Raw genomic sequence first — 19,688 nt, 5'->3', positions numbered from 1 at the left:
GAACCCAATATCTAACCAGGTGATTGAAGCTTCTTATTAAAACCAAATCTAGGAATCTCTTACTAAATACTGCCAGGGTCTGCAGAGCGACAAAGTCTAAGGGGTAAATTTATCATGCTGCGGGTTTGAAAAAGTGGAGATGTTGCCTATAGCAACCAATCAGACTTTAGCTGTCATTTAGTAGAATGTACTAAATAAACAATAACTGGAATCTGATTGGTTGCTATAGGCAACATCTCCACTTTTTCAAACCCGCCGTTAAGTAAATATACCGCTAAGACCTTTAGATGTTCAGTGACTTTCTAGGAGTCTCATAGAACAGTTCTTCTCAAACATGTTTATGGCTGTGTAAACTTGGACACATATGAAATACACGATACATGTCTGCAGTTACTCGGGTTGCATGTGTGTCATATCTTTTATTTAGCGCACAAATGTATTAATTAGAGACTGATTAATTTTAATTGTACCAAATGAACATTCAGGAGACACTTCAATATATCCTGACCCCTGAAGAAATTGCTGACAGTGCTCATTAGACCACCGCTGGACTGGAATGTCAGAGACGGCTTCCAGTATTATGCCTGAGATCTGTTTGTGTCAGTTTCCAGGAACACTGCCCGCAGAGTTCTTGTATTGTGGAGTCAGAGTGCCGGTCGCTGTGACATCACAGAGGAATGACATCACACAGATACAGGTCTCTTCTGCACCAGAATGCTTCTAGTTTACACGTGACCAACGAATGGGGAGTCCTCTTGGTTTCTAAGTTTCTCCTGCGTTTCAATGCTTAGGATCCGGGTGATTGAAAATCTACTCTCCCCTGCCAGCTTTTCTTGGCATAACTGCTGCACTGAACAGGTGCAAAACATCAGGCATCCCCTGCTTCATCATCAGAGCTCATGATCTGGTGTTTGAGCTGGATAACGTCCATGAACGCAAGAGGTCTCTGCGGGGACCTATCTGGGGTGTTAGCGGTGCAGACAATCTAGTGACCAACACATCAAAATATTTTTCGTTTTTGGTTCTCATTTAGATATAAACAATTCAGCTGTAAAACTGCAATATGCAAACTATGACATATATTAAGCTTCATTATTGGCTGAAATTGCAAACTAAATTAAATATTGGGCTACAATAATGTTAGGACATATTCTAGAACATTTATAGCACTGGGAATATCAACCATTAGTACATGATAGACAGTAAATAATGAGTCAAAATATTGTTCACCAGTAAACAAATAACACAGACATCTGACTCTACATTACTGGTTGTGTATTACATCATTGTTTTGGACATGAAATGTGTTATGAATATTTTCTTTACAATTTCTAAAACAGCTTTTTCCTCTAGACCAGTGGTTCCCAAACTGTGTGCCACGGCTCCCTGGGGTGCCACGGCAATCTCAAAGGGGTACAGCGGCTAGGGCAGGTAGTAAGCAAAGCGGGGGACTACTTGGTAATTATTTTGGCTTAGGGATGCCTTGAAAAAATTATTGAGACCCTAGGGGTGCCTCGAACTGAGAAAGTTTGGGATCCACTGCTCTAGACTGAAAATCACAAACAAACCAAAAATCATAAATGCAAACTGCAGTAGTACTTACTCTGCCTGAAAATATTTTGCGTGGGAGGGTTTCTTAGTGCCTGGAAATCCCCCTCCATGCCTGGGGCACTGTATAATTGAGGTGGCTGGACCCTGTCCCCGGTTCACACGGCTCTGCTTGAAAGGGGAGAGCTGCGTGCACCTAACAGTAGTGCATGCAGCATTGCCCATGTATATTATGGGGACAGGAAAAGTTGGAGAGCAGCCAAGCACTGTCTAAAATTATAGCCACGCCCCCATGCATGCTAGCCACGCCCACTGGTGGCGTGGTGTGGAAACCCCCCTCTACAAATCCTGCGTTTGCCCCTGGTGAACTTCATAAAAAATCATTCCAGGACAGTACTTCCGATAGAAGGCTGTCCCGGGGATGACTTTACTTACCTTAGAAGTGCAATAGTCTGTCTCCCCCTTCTGGTTACTATCACAAAGTGGTTTGGTGCCTGCGTGATCTAAGGTCACGCATGTGCAAAGCAAATTTGCGATAGTAAGTGGAGGGGGGGGGGGAGGCTGCAGTGAGGCATCCGAAGATCCCTTTACCGCAATGCTCTTCCCACAGCGTAGAACGGGTTCAAGCTCTGAAAAGCTAGGCTTTCTAAAGCTTGTTAAATAGCCCCAGACTGCAGTCCCCAATAAAAATTATGAGGACTGCGGTGAAATGCGAAACTTAGCCTAATGCAGGAGATATCTATGATATATCCTGCGTTAGGCATTTGTTACATAGGTAATTAACTTTAAGAATGCCTAAACCATAATGGAAAATACCGTTTCCGCATGGTTTATGACTTAATAAATAAGCCCCTTATATCTTATTCATGGCTTCCACCGAAATCCTCCAAACTGCTGTGTACATCTCCTGATACTGTGTTGCAGATATCAGGACTCTACAGGCACATACAGTGATCAAGCAGAGAGTTTGGTTTGACAATTATATTCTCTGTTTCAGGGTGTTTGTTTACGGAATTTCCAAAGTTTATTGGTGGAGTATTGTAGAAAGGGCATATGAGGAGGAGGAGGGGGGTAATGGGATGCAGACATTCAAGCAGTCAGATGAAAATAAAGATTAGGGTTATTTCAAACACTGGTGACTTGAAAGAGAACTGGGAGAAAGAAATGACAAGTGTAAAAGGCCTTCCAGAGCGGCTCTGACATCATGGCTGGAAAGTTGCAGACTGTGACACACAACTTAATCCACAGCCAGACAGCTGGTGCACAACTGCCTCCGTCCCATCACAGCGATCACGCATTGCAGAATATTATGCAGAGACGAATTCCACAATCAGTCTCACTACCCACCCTGAAATCAGAAGGACCAAACCCCTCCTCCACCTGACCCCACACACCCTGCAAAGCACATACAAGAGCTGCATTATAATATCCATACCAATATATTTACAGAACTACGTACTGAACTGTTAACAACGCCACCTACTCTATTTCATAGAGGTACCAGCCGTGCTCTGATCAACCTGGGGCTTGTTTTCAATATAGCTGGGGGATCATTGTTTGTCTTGTAATTATTTAAATTATATTTATAAGTAACGTCCATGAAAATGTGCATTCTCTACCCTTATGCATAGTTGCCTACTCTACCGGAATGTCCGGGAGACTCCCGAATTTTTAGGCGTTCTCCCGGACTCCAGAGAGAGCAGGCAAAAATCCCGGAACCAGATTTCGGCGTTGTTGAAGATGGCGGGGGGCGGGGCCAAACGCGTCATCGCTAGCCTCCACCCCTGTCAATCTCAGACAATTTTAGCCAATCGCGGCAGGGGCGGAGCCTAACGGTGCACCGCGCATGACCACGCCCCCCTCGACAGACCCCTCCCAACCGGAAAGCTGCCTGCAAAAGTAGGCAAGTATGCCCTTATATCTCATTACAATAATGCATTCCACAAAATAAGATGCACCAGTGCAGCTACTCCATAGTATGCTAAGAACGCCTTCACTCTGTTTTCACTCCACACAACTCCCCCCAAATCCACTCCTTTGTACACTTGCAAATATCAAGCCATGCGGGACGTTCAAAGCAGCATTTGTGCTGCAGTTTTGCCATTTTTCACTTCATAAAATATCTCCAGTATATTTTATCTACACAATTATCTAATATATGAACAAAACATATTGTGGCAAATGAAACAGTTTTGTACTTTCTCCTAAATCATTTTGGTGTACAAAACCTGGCCAATTTTGTCATACAGATGGATACAAAATGATTTTTTTTATCACACTATTTTGTGGCACAAAATATATTTTGCAGCACACAAAATTGATTTTGTGCCACACAATCTATTTGATGACAAACAAATCTGGATTTTGTGCATCTGGAGTAATTTTTGTTTGCTGTTAGATTTTTTTTTTTGTTGAAACAATATTGTTTAGGTAACATGTGGCGGCTCGTTAGCTGTGCCTGCTGGAAATTGTGGTTCCACAGCAGCCGAGAAGACACAAGTTGCTTAAGTTACTTCATATCTGCCTCCCCTCTCTGCCAACCCATACACTGACTCCCCTTCCCCTACAGAATCATCTTGAAACTTCTTACATAGAAGGCCCTCTTCAACTCCACTGCTCCCTACATCTCCAACCTCATCTCCATACATACTCCCTCCCTCCCTCTCCGGTTGGCCAATGATCATCGCCTTTCCTCCCCTCTGGTAACCACATCTCACTCCATTATCCAAGATTTCTCCCATGCTGCCCCTTCCCACCACTGGAATGATCTTCCTTGTTCTATTAGACTATCCCCTAGCCAGTGTTGGCTAACCTGTGACACTTCAGGTGAAACTACAAGTCCCAGCAAACCCATCCAGCAATAAGCTGCTATATATTGGCAAAGCATGCTGGGACTTGTAGTTTCACAACACCTGGAGTGTTACAGGTTAGCCAACACTGCTTTAGCCTGTGTAACTTCAAATGGTCAGTGAAAACCCTCCTGTTTAGTCAAGTCCTCCGCTTAACCATTCCACCATGACACCTCACCCTCTTTCATCCGCCATCTTTCCCTCTCTGGCATCAAAATTGTCTCAACCCCATGTGTCATTCGCTTGTCTGCCCCTTTAGCTATAGATTGTAAGCTCTAGTGAGCAGGGAACCCTTCCCTCCTATTCTCATGACCTATAACCTTTTTTCTTCCAAGCTATCAGTAGCTATATTGAGAGTTGTAGTGTTGTTTGTTTAATGTATTATACGATACCTACATTTGAAGGCAGCTGTCAGGGAGGGGGTCCGTCGAAGGGGCGTGGCCACGTGTGGTGTGCCGTTAGGCTCCACCCCTGTCAATTCTATGCAATTTGGGCAATCGCAGCAGGGGGCGGGGCCACAATGCTGCGTTTAGCCCCGCCCCCACCCATCTTCAACAACGGAGACAGCTGGATCCAGGATTTTTGCCTGCTCTCTCGGGCGTCCGGGAGAACTCCCAAAAATTTGGGAGTCTCCCGGACATTCTGGGAGAGTAGGCAACTATGTATTATACTAATATACCACGTACTGTCTTGTTGCTTGCCCTCTGTAAGGTGCTGCGGACCTCATGTGGTGCCCTATTAATAAATAATAATAATAATAATAATAATAATAATTATTATACTTAAGGGAAATAATTAATATTTCAATGCATTTTCTCAGCAAGAATATCAACTATAAAAAAGAAATGGCATTTAAATATTAGATTACAGTGTTATATATTGTTAACTTACATTTTTGTAACTTTATCTTTTGACAGTAACATGGACATAATGCACTAATCACAGAGACCATTATTTATCTGCAGATATTCATTTACTAATACGAGTAAGAGCTGTAAATAGCCCAGGTAAAATTAAATAACAGACATATGGTTCTATTTATCAAAGGAAGAATTTTCTCTAAAAATATTTCCAAAGTTTCAGTGTTGTTGGCTTTGTCTGTTTATAAAATGGTAACTCCAGTTTAGCTCATCCTGTAACATTCATCTCTTCCTGATAATAGAAGCATACTTAGCTTTTATCCACTTACCTGTTACTTACAGGGTCCAAATCAGTAATAGCCGTCTCTTCTTTTCATCTGATCCTGGTTGCTAGGAGAAATTGTAGAAAGAATCAGAGGATTCCGCATTTTGGATGGCCCCTCTCTACATTGTAATTGCCCAAATAAAAGCCGCTGATTGGAACCTAACACAGTTCAAGTTAACCTGAAAAGTTATAGACCGGTAAGGGGGGCTTAGTTTAGTACAATGCTATCTTGGAGCAGATATTAACTTCATTACCATGTCGCCATCTCTTCAATGTAGTCAATTAAAGATTCAGAATACTATGTAACACTGCAAGTAAGCAATTGTATGTGCCCTTACATTAACCTAAAGAATAGTTTCTTTCCATGAACTATTCACAACATTGGGAAAAACACATCTAGAAGCTGTTTTCTTTAAATGTGGTGTAGCCCGTAGCAACCAATCAGATGTTTGATTTCATTTCCAACACGTACTAGAGAATGGCAGAACTTGATTGGTTGTTATAGATCACACCACCTTTTCTACAGTTTCATGTAGAACAGTGTTCATAAATACCTCTCGTTCTATTCATCTGACTTTAGCACTTTAATACACATATAGGCTATATTTACAGTGCAGACAGTCTAGGCTAATACTCAAACCTGCAATCCTCATGGGCATTTAGCAAATCATATTCACTTCTTTCCTTTCAACATTGTTTGGCGACTAAGGGCCTGATTCATTATGGATCTTAACTGAAGAAACTTCTTATTTCAGTCTCCTGGACAAAACCATGTTACAATGCAAGGGGTGAAAATGAGAATTCTGTTTTGCACATAAGTTAAATACTGACTGTTTTTTTCATGTAGCACACAAATATAAACTTTAAATTTCAGTGTACAAATAAGCTATCAAGTATTTGTGTGCTACATGAAAAAACAGTCAGTATTTAACTTATGTGCAAAACAGAATACTAATTTGTCTCATTGGATTCTCCTTTTATTTTTTTTAGATCATTTTTTAATTTGTTCCTTTTTACATGATATCCACTTGAATAGCATCATTATCAATGTTTTGAGATACTTCACTTCTAGGGCTAGATTTACTAAACGGCGGGTTTGAAAAGGTGGAGATGTTGCCTATAGCAACCAATCAGATTCTAGCTATCATTTATTTAGTACATTCTACAAAATGACAGCTAGAATCTGATTGGTTGTTATAGGCAACATCTCCACTGTTTCAAACCCGCAGTTTAGTAAATATACCCACTAGTCTGCATTTAAAAATAAAAATAAAATATATAGGGAACATGTGTAACACAGGTGTAGGGTAAAATGACTTTTCGTCCCTGTGCCTGACTTGGCAGGATGGAGGAAACTAGGATACTCCAACTTGGCAGATGGTTTCATTTTGACAAAATCACCCCAATAGTCCCAACTAGGTCCCACTGTAAGCAGATAAATTCTGTTCATTAAAACATTCTAAAATTAAAATATCAGTGTAATAATTAATCCAACACTGTTACTGTTTTCTCCAGACCATATTCTAAGGGGAGAGTTCAACTGGCCGCGATGTATCTATGGAACAGTCCTTGGAGACACATCGAGTTTTGACTAAAATCTCCTCTCATTTTTCCTCGCGTCCCATAGCGATGTGAGGGAAAATGAGTGGAGATTTCTGGAACGTATTGGGCGGGAATGAGCGCAGTCGGACTTCGAGGCGATTTCTGGCGGCATCTACTGCGGCCCATTAAATTCCCCCCCTAAAAAGCAGGAAATTACATCAAGTCTGAGAGACAAATTTACATTTGTGAATGCTTCTATATCTTTCCTACTGAATAACCTGTAAGGACAGACTCTATTTTTACCAGAAATAGAGACCTGTGAATTCATAGACCTGTGAATGTAGTATTGTTACTGAGGCAAAACTCATTCACTGTCTGTCCTGTCAGAAGAATGGACTTCTAGCCAATGCACTTAACATAAATATATTCTCTCGAATAGAAGTTGCTTATTCGTATATTTAATATAAGTGCTATATATATATTGAATAGGATTGGCTTATTTGGATTTTGAATATTAGTGCTTTATTGATATATTGAACAGTAGTGGCTTATTTGTGTATCGAATATGAGTGTTTTATTTAAATATTGAATAGGGGTGACTCAGTTATATATTGAGCAGTAGTAGCTTATTTATATATTGAATCGGAGTGAGTTACTTGTGTATTATGTCTAATAAGTAACGTAATGATCTCCCTTACTCGTCTCATTGTTGTTACCTTTATTAGCTGTCTATAACTTCCTGTTGATCCTGACTATATACAGTTCTGTGGACACCTCAGTAAATAGTTTTACCATGTGTATCAGTCTCTTTACTGATGCCGGTGACATTTGTTAGAGTTGCTATTTCTGCTTGCACGATACTTCCTCCACAGTGGCCCATATTGATTTACGTTGTCATGTGTGGCTTGACATTCTACCGAGAAGAACAGCTACTCAATACGGTTAAGCACTAATAGAAATTGGCTTTATGCTAATTGCATAGACCTTGATGTCCCTACAACTAAACGGAAACCAATTCTCATGCAGCGCTAATCAATCTTGCTTTTTCTTCCAGATCGTTGTGGCCAAAAATACAGTAAAAAACTGAACAAACAACTTTTTACTAATTACATTGAAAATTGATATCTTCATAAGTTAGGTTACAAACATTTTAAGATACGGTATAATTAAGACAAGGATTGCCTGGATGCTTAGTAAGATTGTTGACACCAATTAAATATAATGGCGATTCATTATTGTCATAACGACTCATATTATCCTGTTTCATCATGTAGGTGCCTCTGTAGTATCTAAAGTGTCACAGTGGTGATTCACGTTTCCATACATTTGACCAATTTGTGTGTAGACTAAATCCTCCTGTTCACTTTGCAGTTCGGACTTCCCACCCATTTATTCATATGTGTCTGTAATTAAAGCGATCTCCCTCACTCCCTGAAGAGTCTGGCATTCTCCCTGATGCTGAGCCAGTACAAGACTTGGTTGGCTTCGCCATCTGTGGCATGATGACACAGTTCAGAAATTGTGTTCTATTTCCATGTATTGATGCCTATGGAGGTGGCCATTTTCATGGAGACCAAGATTTAATCAAAGACTGACAGGTGAGACAACATGACTTCAGTAATGGAGACAGAAGTGTAAAAGACACTTCAGTCTCTAGAGATTCATTAGCTGCTTTTCTTTAACGCATAGTTGCCTACTCTTCCGGAATGTCTGGGAGACTCCCGCATTTATGGTAGACCTCCCGGGCTCCCGTGAGAACAGGAAAACCTCCCGGTTCTTGACCCCGCATTAGATAAGTGGCGGGGTCGGGACTTAATGATGCAAATATCGTCCGCCCCCTGCTGTAATTGTCCAAAATTGTGACAATCATTTAGGGTATAGAAACAGATAAACAGATTGCGCATAAGATGTCCTTAATATAGAGAAATACAGTATGATAATAAGACCAAAACAGTAATGGATATAAACTGATATTTACTAGGTATACAGAGAGTTAAAACAATTTAATACATGTACCAATATAACACATGATCCAGTGCACAGGCTCAATGACCCTTTAGAAAAAAACCCAGAAAAAGTGTTTTAATTCCACAGAACTTCCAATGTTTCCAAAAAATGTCCTAGAACAATTAGATAAAAATGTTGGACAAAAGATGTATACACGGCTCCGTAATGTCAAATCACAACACAGCTTCAAATGACAACTTGCCACATACTGAATAAGGCGATGGAGGTGATTAATTATGCACCTCTTTGGTATTGGTTATATTGCATTCATATGGCAGCGGTAAATTGCAAGTATAGAGAATGTATCCGTCTTGCATATCTTAATGTAGCCAAAATGGAATGAATCCAGCCATAAATAAAGGAGACTCAAGCTTACCCGCCTCGATAGTCCAGATAGAAATGTAAGTCCGCCGTCTGAGCGGCTAGGCGGTCCAAAGCAAACTTGAATATTGGTGCGCACCAGTGAATCCGTCCGGACAACCACAGACTTGGGTGGAAGGTTCCTTGAAGAAGCTTGTAACTGTAAAGAACACCTCTGGAGACAATGTAACAAAGGTCTTCACAATAAATGAGGCCAGAGAGAAAGAGTATAATTACTCCGTAGAGCCAGCAAAACCTTGCGACGCGTTTCGTCTGTCAAAGCAGACTTTTTTTTTGCTTGAAAAAGTCTGCTTTGACAGACGAAACGCGTCGCAAGGTTTTGCTGGCTCTACGGAGTAATTATACTCTTTCTCTCTGGCCTCATTTATTGTGAAGACCTTTGTTACATTGTCTCCAGAGGTGTTCTTTACAGTTACAAGCTTCTTCAAGGAACCTTCCACCCAAGTCTGTGGTTGTCCGGACGGATTCACTGGTGCGCACCAATATTCAAGTTTGCTTTGGACCGCCTAGCCGCTCAGACGGCGGACTTACATTTCTATCTGGACTATCGAGGCGGGTAAGCTTGAGTCTCCTTTATTTATGGCTGGATTCATTCCATTTTGGCTACATTAAGATATGCAAGACGGATACATTCTCTATACTTGCAATTTACCGCTGCCATATGAATGCGATATAACCAATACCAAAGAGGTGCATAATTAATCACCTCCATCGCCTTATTCAGTATGTGGCAAGTTGTCATTTGAAGCTGTGTTGTGATTTGACATTACGGAGCCGTGTATACATCTTTTGTCCAACATTTTTATCTAATTGTTCTAGGACATTTTTTGGAAACATTGGAAGTTCTGTGGAATTAAAACACTTTTTCTGGTTTTTTTTCTAAAGGGTCATTGAGCCTGTGCACTGGATCATGTGTTATATTGGTACATGTATTAAATTGTTTTAACTCTCTGTATACCTAGTAAATATCAGTTTATATCCATTACTGTTTTGGTCTTATTATCATACTGTATTTCTCTATATTAAGGACATCTTATGCGCAATCTGTTTATCTGTTTCTATATCTATTTAGAGGATTTGCACTTCCTCTGTTTGATTTGCTGCACTTGATGTCCTATCTATATTCATCTGTTTGTTTATTGCCTATTAGCGCCGGAGACCTTTTAGTATTTTGACAATCATTTAGGGGGCTGGGCCAAAATGATGCGATTTGTCAAGCCCCGCCCCCGCACGCCCACCTTCCCCGGGATCTCCCAGAAGCCAACGAGGAAAAGTTGGCAAGTATGCAATATAGAGGTAGCAGTTGCAGCTATATTAAACAACATGCTACTGAAAAACTAGATATAAGTAGTGGAAAAACACAACTGGGGACATTTGCGAAAACTGGTGTATAGGAAAAAGCTACTGTCTCTGTAACCTATAGCAGCCAATCAGGTGCTTACTTTCATTTTCCAAACACTACATGACAGGACTTTGTATAGTTTTATTAATTTTATGATATTGTGGCCACATACGGCACTGTTGCTTTGGAATCTGTGGGTGATTGTTAATTTGAGCTTCGCAATTAATATTGCAGCTTCCAGTCATAAGCATATATTCAAATAAGTAGGGGTCATGAGTTCAATTCCTGACCATGGCCTTATCTGTGTTGAGTTTGTATGTTCTCCCCATGTTTGCGTGAGTTTCCTCCGGGTGCTCCGGTTTCCTCCCACACTCCATAAACATACTAGTAGGTTAATTGGCTGTTATCAAAATTGACCCTAGTATGTCTGTGTCTGTGTCTGTGTATGTTAGGGATTTTAGACTGTAAGCCCCAATGGGGCAGGGACTGATATAAATGAGTTCTCTGTACAGCGCTACGGAATCAGTGGCGCTATATAAATAAATGGTGATGATGAGAAATAGACCCATTTTGCAGATTATGCTGAATACCGGTGTTTTAATAAACAGATAAGGAAAATAAAGCGTAAACAAACTCTAGGTCACACTAAAGATTATTTTCCTTTAAACAGTCGTGACAGTTTTAGTCTGAGGATGACAAATCTCTCCATCAGTTTCTCATGATATAACATGAATTCATTTAAGTGCTTTTACAGAAACATAAGAAGCTTGAAAATGGATATATCAACTCCTTGAAGACCAGGCAATACTAAAATAATAAAAAAACAAATCTTAAATAAATCTTCCTCATATGGTTTCCTGAAGAAATATGTCTATCCTATTGGAAATGTAATCCTGTAGACTGATTACTGCAGGGTCTGACTGATAGTTATGTGACCTAAAATAGAAAAATACAAATTCGTCTACATAAGACAACAATTATGGATACTCACATATACATATATATACTCTAGTGTCTGCACACTAAAACCCCTTTTCTTTTCTCTTTAGCATTTTAAATGCTGTGACTTGCGTCACTTTAGCCCAATACTCAACCCATATATTAATAGGTGTTTTTCATTAGAGTAGCTTTTCGCTAGGTGCTGCCGTCATTAGTTGTAACCTGTAGGAAGATACAACAGAGCGAGCTATGTGCCCATGTTATAAAATGAATTGTTAGTGTAGGTACCTATCTGAGGTAATGCAGCACAGTTTCATCTAAATACACAAATTATTTATTTAATTGGGATTAGTATGTTAAAGTGTCCTGTATATTTCTCTCTCTCACTATCTACCTATTGTTGAAGTCGTATAATTGGATGAACGAAAGTATATTGGTTTAATATTGGTTTGCCGTGCGTATTGCGAAGCGTACGCCACGTGTTACGTGACTTGGTGCATTCGCACGGTAAAATACGCACGCACACACTCGCATTACAACAGTTAGTTATTTATATCATTTCATATTGGTTCTGTTACACTGTAATTCAGGAGCAGATAGTATTCGGTTTATTATTAGTCTATATATATATATATATATATATATATATAGATATATATATTATTATTATTATTATTATTAATATTTATTTATAAGGCGCTACAAGGCATCCGCAGCGCCGTACAGAGACAAACAAAATCACAATACAATGGGAGACAGCACAGTACAGTAAACACAGCAACTCAGTACGCTCAATGCACAGCTAGAGAGGGCGGGGAAGGGGGAGGGAGGATCCGAAAACGACGGGGCCCAAGAAGGGGGGCGCGGAAGACAGGGAGACCCCCAGGGGGGAGGAGGGAGCGAAAGTGGATGTGGGGTGGAGGACCTTTGAGGAGGAGGGCTAAGTAGCTGGAGAGCAGAGTTAGAAGTGGTGGAAACAGGAGGAGAGATGGCCCTGCTCAGAGGAGCGTACAATCTAAGGGGAGGGGTGGACAGACAGAGAGACGCAGGGGAGAGAGGGAGAGTAGGGGGACAGAGGCAGAAGATAAGGTAGGAAGTTAAGTGGGAGACAGAAAGGCTTTAAGAAAAAGGTGGGTTTTTAGGGCCCGTTTGAAGCTGGACAGATTAGGGGAAGTTCTGATGGAGGGAGGGAGCTTGTTCCAGTGGAGGGGGGCAGCGCGGGCGAAGTCTTGGATACGCGCGTGGGAGGAGGTTATAAGGGGGTAAGAGAGGCGACGGTCAGAGGCAGAACGGAGAGGGCGGGATGGAGCATGAATAGAGAGGAGGGTGGAGATGTAGGGTGCAGTGGAGTTGGCGAGGGCCTTGTAGGTGAGTGTGAGGAGCTTAAAGAGGATTCTGAAGGGGAATGGGAGCCAGTGAAGGGCTAGGTAGAGGGGGGAGACAAAAGAGGAGCGGCGAGAGAGGAAAATAAGCCTAGCTGCAGCGTTAAGGACGGATCGAAGGGGATCGAGATGAGAGTGGGGGAGGCCAGTGAGGAGGAGGTTACAGTAGTCCAGGCGGGAGATGATCAGAGAGTGGATAAGGCATTTGGTGGCATCTTGGGAGAGGAAGGGCCGGATGCGAGCGATGTTGCGCAGCTGGAAGCGGCAGGATTTAGCAAGAGAGAGGATGTGGGGGCCAAAGGAGAGAGAGGAGTCGAGGATGACACCAAGGCAGCGAAGTTGGGGGACAGGGGAGATAGAGGTGTTGTCGACAGTGATGGAGAGGTCAGAAGGGGATGGGGTATGAGAGGGAGGAAAAACTATGAGCTCAGTTTTGGCAAGGTTAAGTTTGAGGAATCGAGAGGACATCCAGGAGGAGATGGCAGAGAGGCAGGCGGACACCCTAGAGAGGAGGGAGGGAGAGAGATCAGGAGAGGAGAGGTATAGTTGAGTGTCGTCAGCGTAAAGGTGGTAGCTGAAGCCGAAGGAGCTGATGAGTTCACCCAGGGAGGAGGTGTATAGAGAGAAGAGTAAGGGTCCCAGAACAGAGCCCTGAGGGACCCCGACTGGAAGGGTGGATGGGGGGGAGAGAGACCCAGAGGTGGTGACAGAGAAGGAACGGTGAGTAAGGTAAGAGGTGAACCAGGACAGGACTGGGCCGGAGAGGCCGAAAGACTGGAGGGTGTGAAGGAGGAGGGGGTGGTCAATGGTGTCAAAGGCTGCAGAGAGGTCAAGGAGGATGAGAAGGGAGAAGTGGCCCCTGGCTTTTGCAGAGAGGAGGTCATTGGTGACTTTAGCCAGGGCAGTTTCAGTGGAGTGGAGGGGGCGGAAACCAGACTGGAGAGGATCAAGGAGGGAGTATTCAGAAAGGTAGGAGGTGAGACGGCTGCAGACGAGCCTCTCAAGAATAGAATATATATATATATAGTGATTATATGTACATTGTAGTGTTATTAAAGGTTTAGGTAATAGGAAAGGTGTCATGCCTGATATCATATTGAAGCCCTAATCATCAGCAGCTGTCCGGTGCAATCGGCGAAGAGATCGCACATTGCATACTTTAGTTATTGATATTAGAGAGTAAAACCTTTGTATGATACTGGCTATGAAAAGGAGCAGACCCCCTGGAGAAAAGACCCCCACCTTTGGATTCCTTAGATTGAATCAACCTATTACCTGTCTGGCCTGGACCCACCCAACGTCTGGACCTATAGAAACAATCTACGTCATCTCTATTGTTCACAATGAAACACTGACTGTATATATATTAGCTGCATCTCACTGGGGCTCAGTCAACTCTGACACAATATTCTATACAGAATATTGTCCATCGGGTCCCGTGGGTGCGCAAGCGAGCGCAAGCGATTGCATTGGTATGTACTTATCTTTTGGTATTGGCTGTGCTGTACTGTACTTTATCATGATATAATAATGTATTAAATTATTGACTATTTACATCTGTTAAAAATAAATCACTTTGTGCTTTGGACACACATTCAATTGATTGGGCAATGCTTATTTTAAAACGATAGAATTACTTTAATAATTTGGGGGCTCGTGAGCTTTGGAGGTTTCGTTGCCGATGATACGCAAGACCAACGGATTTCGGTTCCTCAACAAAGGGTGGAGACGCGTCATAAACGGGTAAGAACACATTGTGTTCAAAACCTGAATTTTACTCTGTGTTGTGAAACCGAATGTCCGTTTTGCATTATCTAGGGCACGCTAACTAGAACCTAGGGACAAAAGAGAAAACTGTTTCTTTTTTCTGTCATTGTGCGTTTTAACTGTATTGCATTGCTTAGCGTATGTGTATTTCCTGCTGTGCGTACGCGAACTTCCGGTAGACTTGCCACGTGGTTAAACAATTGTTTTGATAGTTATTGTACGTGTATAGTATAATTACTTGTGAAAGCCTCTGAGGTATTATTACTGTTGTTGGGAACTTTTGATTTTCTGCGCAGAAAAGGTGTATAGTGTGTGATGTTGTAACGTAGATACACTGTTTTATTGTTGAGGTGCTCAGTTGCTGTCTGACGAGGCAGATTGCCCAACTGAAGGACGGTATACAGGGCAGGTATACCGAATGCGAAAACGAAGTTTTCGCAAAAGCGCTACCAATAGATCGCAAGGTTTGCTAATAATTAGTATTGGTAGGCAGTGCGATCCGATCGCACCGTTAGTGCGAATTGGTGAAGCAGCTAGGAGGAATTATACTGGAAAGGCAGGTTGATTGTATTAACTTGCGCTCCCAGCGATAATAAACTCAGCAGATTTTTGTGGTTGAGCCAGGGTATCGAGGAGCTGATAGCCCTTGGGGCCCACAGTGATATTTCTGTATTAGGGACCCTCGCCAAGGGCGAGAAAAGCGAGTGAACGCGGCTAACAGGAAATACGTTCACCGAGCATTATAGATCTCTAGCGGTGAGTATAGCAACAGAGTTGAAATTATTTAGTGGAAAGAACAGAGCATTGCGGTGTGTCTGTATTTCACATTTTGCCGGAAGGAACAGAGCATTGCGGTGTGTCTGTGTTCCGGGTAGAAAGTATATTGTGCAACATGGGTGCTAGGCATACGCTAGAGATTGCCAGTTTACTGCCTAAGGAAGGTCTTATTGAGTCAGCAAGATTTCTCATGTGTGCAAAATATGGTGCATACGCAACTGTGTATTGTGACACGTGGGTCGAAATGACCAAAGATTGTGATAGGCCTTTCCCAACAACAGGGAGTTTTAATGCAGAGGTGCTAAATACCGTAAAAGATAAAGTACGGTTGATTAAGTCAACGAAAGTGAGAAATGCACATAATCATTGTTTAAAATCGTGGCAAATGGAAGGTAACACGTGGCAGAGCAGCGAACGCACAGCGGAAGTGAGTGTAAGGAAAAACACGTGTTCAGCGGAAGTAAGCGTACCGGAAACAAGCATTCCGGAAGTGTGCGTTGCAAAGCGTGGCGAACTGAGCGCAAACACGCCCCCGATAAATTCGGTCGGGGCGGGAAGTACAGCCAATACCAAAAATGTAAAAACTGTAACTAGTAACTTGTATGTTGTTTTAAGTAACGTTAAAAGTAATGTTTCAGGACAAAGAAGAGGAACGGTCCCACCAGCAGGGGCAGCTGCTGAAAGTGGTGAGAGTAATGAAAAGGTTAACACAGGGGGAGACATCCATTGTACTGCAGCAGCAATTTCAGCAACTAGTTTCAGTGATTTGGCAGACTTACATCCAATCTGCACAGCAGCAGTTCCCAATGGGAAAGCAGACAGGAATAGTGATGTTCCCTTAAAACATGTAGCAAAGCATGATCCATGCACTAGGTCTGAAACATTTTCAATTTTGTCTGATTTCCCTGATCCTAGGAAATATTTGACCAAATGTCAGCAGTTTATTAGATATTATGGTAATGTGTATGAGCCAACTAATAAAGATTGGCGAGTATTATTGAAGGCCTGTCTTCCTCTCAATACTGATATACAAAAGTTCATTAATGATTGTATGTTGGAGGAGGATGAATCCTTAACCGAGGATGATAATCAGGACAATATTAGAAATATAATCACACAGTTGGCCACATATTTCCCAGTGATAGTGGACTGGAGTAAAATTTTTAGTATCCAGCAAAAAGATAGTGAAAATGCAGCAGACTATTTTTGCAGAGCTTTGACAGCAATGGGCAAATATACTGGGGTACCAGATATAAAAGATAATCCATATTACAGAGAGGTTGCTGTTAAAGTTCTAATGGATGGCCTCAGGGAAAACTTAAAAAGAAGGGTGCAAACTTCATTACCATACTGGAAAGGAACCACTGTAAGTGCTCTCAGGGAGTCAGCTATAGAACATGATAAAAGTATAAACAAACAGAAAGAGACACTAAGTGATAGGGTAATGATGATAAGTATCCCAGCACTAGAGGGACTGCACACACGACCACCAGAATACAACCCACATAACAGGAAACCCAGAATAGTGAGATGTTACAATTGCAGAGAAGAAGGACACATTAGGAAAGATTGTAAAAAGGAAGAGAAACAACACGAGTTGAGGAAGTGTTTTCAAGGCAATAAAATAGGACACCTAGCAAAACATTGTGCAGACATGACAGGGACGTGCTTCTACTGCCATAAGAAGGGACACATGAGTAGGAACTGTGTAGAGAGAAGAATGAATACCTGGGTTGGAAATCACATAGACATCCACAAAGGAGGCGTACACTTCTCTCAGAGGTTCCCCTTTAATTGATTGCACACTCTGTAACAACTAATATTCTGGGGGAGAAATATAGCCGACTCTAGAGTTAATCTGTGGTGAGCATTAAGGTGCAAAATGTAGAAAGAAACTTATTTTTTTAAAGTAATCTTTGTTGATTTTGTTTGTTCGTTTTATGTTGTCACATGTTTGTTTTCCTAAATCACTAGCCGATGGCAAAGAATAGAAATGTTTGTTTTGTTTGCTGTTTTAAGATAACTATCTTGTTTTTCTTTTCACAGATAAAGGGGACACAAAATAAGTATAGACAAGTGTTTAAAAGGGGTGAGATAGAGAAATAGAAGAATTACTCTTGAAAGACTAATTAACAATAGACAATTGGAACCCTCTTTTGTTTTAGGCTGCAGTGACTCATGATAATTTGTTTGGCTGAGAATCATTATCCAACAATGAAGTATGTACATACTTTGCTCCAAAATATCGTTTTATGTATCTCAGAGAAAATATGAGTCACTAAGAGTACATTTTTCACATTTCTCTATTATAAGTTAGAAAAGTCCGTTGAAAAGGTATGTAGTCAATGAGATACCGAGTTCTTAATGAACAAATGACGGACGACACTGGATTGCACTGTTAAGAACCCCTAGTCAAGTATGGGGAGGGGTCATAGTTAGCAAATAGCTAAGGGGAACAGTGGAATGAATACAGCCATTTCCCCATAGAGTCAGAGTCTAATCCAGCTGTCATTTTGTTGTAAAAAAAATCTCCCTTTCTACATGTATGTTTGTATTCAAACCTTTGTATTCCCATCACTCATTGCTTTCCTATTTCTCATTCTTTACACAAACGCTAGTCTCTCTCCCTCTCTCTCTCTCTCTCTCTCTCTCTCCCCCCTCTCTCCCGCTCCCTCTCTCTCTCTCTCTCTCTCTCTCTACCTCTCTCTCTCTCTCTCTCTCTCCCCCGCTCTCTCTCTCTCTACCTCTCTCTCTCTCTCTCTCTCTCTCTCCCCCTATCTCTCTCTCTCTCTACCTCTCTCTCGTAGAGATAAAAATCAGACACAGTCTCAGCAATGGGGCTAAAACATATTTTATGTTTTTACATAAGACAAATTCAGAGATACACACACTAGATTGATATGAGTTACAGAAACAGTCAGGGGTTTTGTTTTCATGTGTATAGAAACTGCTGATTTTAAGCAGAAAGGTTCTGTTGTGGAAATACGATTCATGTGTTATAGATTGCATATCTGTTTTGTTATTTTTTTGTTTTGGCTCGTGCCTCCTGTACAAAAATGTGCCTTTTTATGGATGCACAAAGGGTGGAGACAGGAGATTGCTAGAGGATAGGCATACAGATATGCATCTCTGTGTAGAACATTGGAGTAGGATTTTTACCACAAGATACGACATAATGTGAAACCCTAGAAAATGTAGAATTTTCATGTTTTATAATTTTCACTGTTAGACAGGCATGTACTGGATACTGTTATATTTGAAGAAAGTGTTATAGAAAGAGACCCCTTTGCCTTTTCCCACTTAGTCAAGTAGCTGAATATGAGGTACTGAGAATGACATGTGAGTTGGCAGAGGGAAAATCGATTGATATACATTGGTCTTTAGCATTTTTTTCTAGTCTAGAGGGCGATGTTGAGGTGACTAAGAAATCGTTTTATAGCAATACCAGCACATGATTAGGACACTACATAGAGGACTTTATACAGTGACACAGTTACCAACTGAAGTAGCTGCTAGTAAGGTCCACACTTACACGCACAACCATACAGGGCTGTCACACCAGGGAGAACATAGCTGTCAAATAGACAACAGGGTTTTATGTGACAGCTAACAAATCTATGTTTTGTTTGTTTTTCGTTGTATTGTTTTAGTTTTAAAAAGGTGAACACACATGCACGCATACACATATTGGTTAATATAGGAAGATTTGTGTTACCCGAGGGATAAACTGTCTGGAAGGTGAAGAGATGTGGTGAGGAGTCTGGTGGACTCTGGAGAGATGGACAAGGTAGACCAATAGAGCCATCCCATATCCCTCCTGCTGATGGGTTTTCCTCCAGGTAAAACAAATACACGTCATCCAATTACCACCATGCAGGATCCTCAAGTATACACAGGTGTACCAATGAAATATGTCTAGGTAGAGGTGTATTGAAATGTGTCTAATGTATTACTGTTTCATACTCAAAG

The 19,688-nt window shown here is 41.5% G+C and overlaps 1 long non-coding RNA gene across 1 annotated transcript in view; it reads right to left on the bottom strand.

Annotated features, from left to right (window-relative positions):
- Positions 1-532: 532 nt before the first annotated feature.
- The window catches only part of LOC142103810 (uncharacterized), a 29,378-nt gene continuing 10,222 nt past the window's right edge, over positions 533-19,688 (bottom strand). Inside the window, exons 2-3 of the long non-coding RNA XR_012679436.1 lie at positions 5,587-5,647; positions 533-985 (exon numbers count right to left, since the gene is read on the bottom strand). This is a non-coding gene — a long non-coding RNA (uncharacterized LOC142103810). The remainder of the gene's footprint in view (positions 986-5,586; positions 5,648-19,688) is intronic.

Source organism: Mixophyes fleayi, chromosome 10 (genome assembly GCF_038048845.1).
Source record: "Mixophyes fleayi isolate aMixFle1 chromosome 10, aMixFle1.hap1, whole genome shotgun sequence".
In the NCBI taxonomy this organism is placed as follows: Eukaryota; Metazoa; Chordata; class Amphibia; order Anura; family Limnodynastidae; genus Mixophyes; species Mixophyes fleayi.
The sequence above is the reverse complement of the archived record's forward strand: the minus strand, read 5'-3'. Positions and strand labels throughout refer to the sequence as shown.